This window comes from Lolium rigidum, chromosome 3, assembly GCF_022539505.1.
Source record: "Lolium rigidum isolate FL_2022 chromosome 3, APGP_CSIRO_Lrig_0.1, whole genome shotgun sequence".
Taxonomy (NCBI): domain Eukaryota; kingdom Viridiplantae; phylum Streptophyta; class Magnoliopsida; order Poales; family Poaceae; genus Lolium; species Lolium rigidum.
In genome coordinates, this window is record NC_061510.1 from 13,078,404 (window position 1) to 13,085,499 (window position 7,096).

A 7,096-nucleotide genomic window follows, 5' to 3' on the forward strand; every position below is an offset into this window, starting at 1 on the left:
TTGTTGTCTCCTTGTGTTTGTAAGATGCTCAATGGCTGTGCACTATATGCTACCAGAGAATACCATAAGTAATACTATCTGGTAGAGCCTCGTGCACCTTCGTGTGTTGAGTGACAGTAATTCTTTGCTGATCTGCCGTCCTGTATGTTTTGCGTGCTTGTGTAACAATGAAGCTTTCTACAGTACAGACCGATGCCTCTTTTATCTCATTCTTGAACTGGTCTATATAGATGGCTGGTATAATTCCCTTCACTATGGTTCCCTATGGTAGGAACAGAATTCAAATATTGTGTGGAAGACAGAAGAAAGAACAATCATGGCCTATATTTGACTACCTTGTTCACTCTGTTCAATGTGTGTTAGGTGCAGACATGATTTGAGAGTTTTGTGAAGAGTATATTTCAACAGGTGAGTATATTTGCGAATCAGTAGAAATGAGAAATATTTGATGATGTTGTCGTGGCATAAAATTAGTTATACAATGTGAGAAACATGAGTCTAAAGGCACTGTCATGAGAAATATTCTTTTGATACGAAAAGGAGCTTAAATGTAGATCATTATGTCTGATAGTTTCTTGTTACTAAAAGTGGAGCTTAAATTGATTTTTTTGGCAGCATATGTAATGCAAGACAGCATAACATACTGATATAAAGGTTACTATAATTATCGACGCGTCATCTGTTTTGATTTATCCAGTGTGCATGCAAGGCAGTATTCAGATGCAAAAATATCCTACACGCAATTCGGTATATAGTATGTGTGAAAATCACTTGTTGTTGAAAGTATGACTTAATCTGAGAAGCTGGACAACATGTACATTGCTAAGTAGCATAGCATGTTTATATGTACATAGGTGTAAGCAAAGTCATCTTATCTGCTTTTATATACATGTAAGGCAGTGCCAAAAAAGATTTAAAAACTATTTTCTCAAGAGCAGTTCGATTCTGAAAAAGTGGAGTATGAAGTAGCACCTCATTGTCTAAAACAATCAAGCTAATGTCTGGCCACCCAACATCCAAAACCACCACCACTGGGATCTGCAGCCAAGGAAAAAAATATTACATATAGGACCAGTCCACGGATGAAGCAAATTATCTGAATATCAACTGAGCATAGTACCATAAGATTGATAAGAGTAACTTCATAATAAAAAGAAATACTTGATATTAATCGTAATCGACTGATAGCTATAGATTTTCTAATCTCATAATAAACCACTATTTTTTGAAATTCTGTTATTTTGAAAAGCTGCAACTTTTAGTGTACTTCAGAATGAACCAATATTTTTTTGAATTTTTGATTTAGTTGAAATAAACCACATGTCAGTTTTTGTCAGCGGATGAGTATACACAGTGTGTCTACAGCCTATCTAATTTCGCGGGTAGATCAAACTCAATGCTGAGATGAAAAATTACCTGCAAATACTTCAGAGAAAGATGAGCGATCTCTGTGGACACCAGAAGTCCGCACAACGATCACGGTATACTGCAAACTACATGGCATACCGACATCACACAAAGTAAATTCCGGGAGAAAACATGCTGGCTTGGGAACCTGGAATGGTGAAACCATGACACATTAGCACGGTGGCTTAACCCTACATGAAAAGCATTTACCAATAAACTTATATATAACTTAACTATACAACATAAGACCTATTCTGTTCCTTGATATCTTCAAGAAAAATGGCAGGAAGAAGATCAAATGTTAGTATCCAGTTTCTACACTTTTTGGCCAAAAATCATTCAGGTCTTGAACTGTGTTTTGTACACATATTGATGAAGATTGAACTTATTATGTTGTTTATTACATACACTACTTTGAGGTTATTAACTCTAGGCCTTCCTATCAGGCTGTTAACCATTCTCGACAATTCGCCTGGTTGCTGATATTACTAAAAGTCTAAAACACATGGATTGTAATTACCAACAGAAACCAAAGAGAAAAAATAAATTGCCTAAAGTGAAAAAATCACCTTCATGCAGCCTGGCAGTCAGGCAACTAAGAGAACGATAAATCTGGATCTTGTTGCACTGGCTGCGGCAGATCATCCGCTATAAATCTAGATCTTGTTGCACAGAGTGACAAAAGACAGCCTCGTGATGCAATTTGCCAAAAGTATCAACAACAAAGCTGTACCAACATACCTGCGTTGCTTATGAACACATTTCAGAATTCAGATTGCCATGTAGCTCGGCAGTCCACCGTAGGTGTATCTTTGTCAGGAACATTTTTCATGTGTGAAATTCCCATCATAAGAGAATCAAAAGCAACCATAAATTAGAGGGACAAAGAGTACGGGCTGCACACAAATAGGGGAACTGCTGATGGTGAGGTGTAGCTGAGGCAAATTAGGTGGGCGTCCTGGCCGTGGGCTGTGGCCGTCAACCATGTGGCGGCGGCTTCCAGTCGACATCGTGCTTCCAGATCGACAGTGGTGTTCGTCCGCAGGCCACACGACGAACCAGCCAGCGGGTCGACGGTGCCGTCCAGGCGAGGAGGTACGTCGGGGAAATGTCACGCCTTGGCAGCGGCCGCAACACCAGAGAGGTGCAGGATCCATGCTATGGCTGCATGCCATGGAGTAGCACGGCCATGGAGAGCTTGTGGTAGGGGAGAGCTCGCGCGGAAATTGCGGCGAATTGGGGGCAGAGGGCAGTCGGTTGGGAGGTGGAGTTGTCGATTGGGAGATGGGAAAAAAATAATTAATCGTGGAAGACCCATCAGGCTCCCTCTAGAAAGGTTCGTGTCCCCATAAGAAACTGCCACCACCACCACGATGGAAAAAATATCTCACCGCTTTGGCCATGTACATAGCAAATCTAGGAAGAAAATCCACCGCACTTGTAGGTAACCGGGAAACCGAAAGATTACCGGAAAGAAAAGAGCCAAAAATAAAGTGAAAAAAGGAGAAAAACCGAAGGCATTTGCTAACTGATCAGAACATGAGACACGTGGGAAGAAAAGCATACGCTAAAATTACCGATCTACAGTAGCTGAACGTAAATGATCACCTGAAAGTGTACAACTTTTATATAGGGTATTATGATGGAAGTGTTGCTGCTCCTGCTTTTGGTTTCTACCGGCGAAGCGCAGCTGGTGCCTGCGATGGTGATATTCGGTGACTCGATGGTCGATGTAGGTAACAATGACTACTTGAACACCCTCGGCAAGGTAGACATGCCGCCCTATGGCAGACTTCAAGGACCATGTGGCCACCGGGAGGTTTTGCAACGGCAAGCTGGCTATCGACATCATAGGTTGGATCCTACTTTGCCGCATTTCTCTCTCATTAGCCTGCTAGGCAGCAGATTACAAAGTATATTATGTTGTCTTATAGCTGAAAGGTTGGGGTTCACTAGCTACCCCGCTGCATATCTCAGCCCACAGGCATCAGGGCAGAACCTTCTGATCGGTGCAAACTTTGCATCTGGTGGATCAGGCTTTTACGATGATGCGCCGTTCAAGTCTGTAAGTATGAGTGAGAACTGCATATACTTTTCAAGTAGTTTCTATTGAATAGGTTCTACTTCTACAGAACTAAAGAAAAACATAAAAATATGGATTTGTCATTTTTATCAACATTTCTCATGATTAATTTTTTAATTGATAACTGGTTTTTTCAAAGAGTTTGCAAGATTTTTACGAAATGCCAATTTTACAAGGAGATATATATACATACACCTAAAATAAAGTTTTAAATTGGTTTGTTGTCAGCTATATAAAAGAAAACACATAGAGGAACAAGATACAACTTCATTAATTCAATACAAATCAAAGAAGTTTTGTTATACAGAAAAAAATTTCAATGGAGAACTTTAATACAATGCTAGTTGAGTAATCTATGCAGGTCAGACTAGTTACTTTTTTTCAAAATAGGGGTATACCCCGGCTTCTGCATCGTGACGATGCACACGGTCTTTTATTAGATAAAGAGTTTGAGAAAAGTAACGTTTACAACTCACGCATCATCGAGGATTGATACAAAAATCAACCATCGAAAACAACCCATACTATGGCTACACATCAACATAACCTTCTAGTATGTCGCCAACCAGCCTAGCACAAGATATCCTGAGCGACCATCAGGAGCCGTGTGCAGCCAGTAGCCATAGCATCCCGCTGCCCTCCGGGGAGAGTAGGGCCCAAAGCTGAACCCAATGGGAGACCATATGGATAACCTGCAAGAAATGAAAAAAGACTGTTTTATTAAAAATTATATCATTTCTGACCCTCCAAATAGACCAACATAAAGCAGAAACCCCAATCCGAATAAAAGCCTTAGATTGTCTATCTACTCCATTTAACCAATTACCAAACATATTAGTAATATTAGTTGGAGGTGGAAGATCATAAGTGAAATAAACCGTACTCCATAAGAGCTTTGCTAATGGACATTCAATGAAAAGGTGTTGAATGGTCTCCTGTTCCCCACAGAAAACACATTTTGTACACTCATTCCAATGACGTTTAGCTAGATTGTCCTTAGTTAACAAAACTTTATTACTCAAAAACCACATAAAAATCTTAATCTTAAGCGGAATTTTAACCTTCCAGAGATACTTCCTCAGAAAAAGGGTGTGGTCACACATGAGATCTTCATACATCGACTTCACTGTAAATAAACCATTTGAAGACAATTTCCAAACAAAACAATCATTTTCTTCATTCAAAGTTATCATCATGAGTTTCCTACATAATTGCAACCATAGAGTCCATTTATTTCCACTTAAAACCCTTCGGAATGTAATGTTCAGCGGTGCAACTGTTACATTCTTATGATGTACAATATTATACAAAGATGGATATTGATGAGCCAAAGATATATTTCCCAACCAGGTATCTTCCCAAAAGCGGGTATTCATACCATTACCCACTTTGAAGAAGCCCCTAGAAAAAAACTCATGTTTAACTCCCATCAATCCTTTCCAGAATGGGGAATCGGTAGGCCTAGCTTGTACCTCCGATAACGTCTTCTGTCTTAGGTATTTATTTTGTAGCAATTCTTGCCACACCCCGTCTTCATTAAGAAGTTTAAAGAGCCACTTACTCAATAAGCATCTATTTTTGATTTCGAGGACCTCAATACCTAATCCCCCTGGTCGTTGGGACGACAAACAATGTTCTATTTGGTAAGCCGGTATTTTCTTTTATTTTCATCAGACTGCCAAAAGAATCGAGATCTATAGAAATCCAAGTGTTTCCTTACCCCAACAGGTATTTGCAGAAAAGACAACATAAACATTGGTAAACTAGTTAATACTGAATTAATAAGGACTAACCTATCACCGTAGGATAGTAACTTCCCTTTCCAGCATCCTAATTTACTCTCAAACCTTGTTTCTACCGGATACCAATCTGAATTCCTAAGTTTTTTGTAATGGATTGGAATACCCAAGTATCTAAGAGGGAGTTGTCCAGCATCACATCCAAAGATCTGCTTATACTCGTCTTCTTCCTCCTTTGCCTTTCCAAAACAAAAAATCTCACTCTTATGAAAATTAATCTTAAGCCCCGACAACTCTTCAAAGAGGCACAAAATTAATTTCATATTAACCGCTTTGTTGAGGTCATGTTCCATAAAAAGGATGGTATCATCCGCGTATTGTAGTATAGAGAGTCCTCCATCAACTAAATGTGGGATTAAGCCTCCAACCTGACCATCCTCTTTGCACGTTTAATTAAGATGGCAAGCATATCCACTACAATATTAAACAGCATTGGGGATAAAGGGTCCCCTTGCCTTAATCCTTTTTTATCTGGAAATAATGACCAATATCATCATTCACCTTCATCCCAACACTACCTCCTTGAACAAAATGTTGCACTAATCTACACTCTGGAGCAAAGCCCTTCATTCGCAAGGTTTGTTGTAAAAGAAGGTCATTTCACCTTATCATAAGCTTTCTCGAAGTCGATTTTAAATAACACCCCATCCAATTTCTTAGTATGTAATTCATGAATTGTTTCATGGAGTATGACTACCCTTTCCAAAATATTCCTACCTGGCATAAAGGCGGATTGGGTTGGCTTTATAACTCTTGGGGCAATCCCCGAGATGCGATTCGTACCAACCTTAGTAAATATCTTAAAACACACATTTAGTAAACAAATAGGTCAGAGTAGTTACTATGTAGTAGTAATAATAGAACAGAAATGGATAGATACTAGATTGTGTGATAGCGTTTAGGGAGGAGATGGAGCAGCGGGCCAATGTCCATATTCACGATCCTGGGGGTGCCGGGTTAATCCAAAACTTCTATACATAACAAACTCTTTTCTATCAAATTGGAAGGCACATTGACACTGAAAAAACTAAATTGTGTGATGGTGTTGCATGCATGCAGCAATACATTACATTGTCCCAACAACTGGGTTACTTCCAAGAGTACCGATCGAAGCTGGCTGTGGTGGTCGGGAGCAGCAAGGCTCAGTCAATCATCTCTGACGCACTGTACATCATCTGCATCGGTTCAAATGACTTCCACCTCAACTACTTCATCAACCCTTTGCTCTTGAGCACCCTGACCTTCGACCAGTACTGCGATCGCCTGCTCATCATCTTCCTCAATACCATCACGGTACCATAACCATTGAGTTGAAATGCACATAGTTCCTGAACTCTTGACCTAATGTATATGCATCTAACTGTCGTAGGATCTCTATGGTGCTGGAGCGCGCCGCATCGGTGTGATGTCGTTGCCGCCCATGGGCTGCTACCCTGTGGCGATCACAGTTGCCGGACTCGGGAACGACCGGTGCGTGCCATGGCTCAACACCATTGCCCAGGGGTTCAACGGGAAGATGAGCGCCGCCGTGGACTCGCTGTCAGGGCGATACCACGATCTCAAGATCTTCCATCTGGACATCTACACGCCCATATACGGGCTTGTCGCCTCTCCTTGGTCGCATGGCTTCACGGAGGTGAGGAGGGCATGCTGCGCATTAATCTTCTGCAACGCCCGTGGCGTCGGGATCTGCCGGAACGCCACCACGTACGTCTTCTGGGATGGTGCCCATCCAACAGAGGCGGCCAACCAAGTCATCGCAGACTACCTCCTCGCACACGGCATCAACGACCTAGTGGTTTCATGA

General features: G+C 41.1%; 1 pseudogene; it reads left to right on the forward strand.

Annotated features, from left to right (window-relative positions):
* The first annotated feature begins 230 nt into the window (after positions 1-230).
* Positions 231-7,096, forward strand: LOC124694341 (annotated as a pseudogene).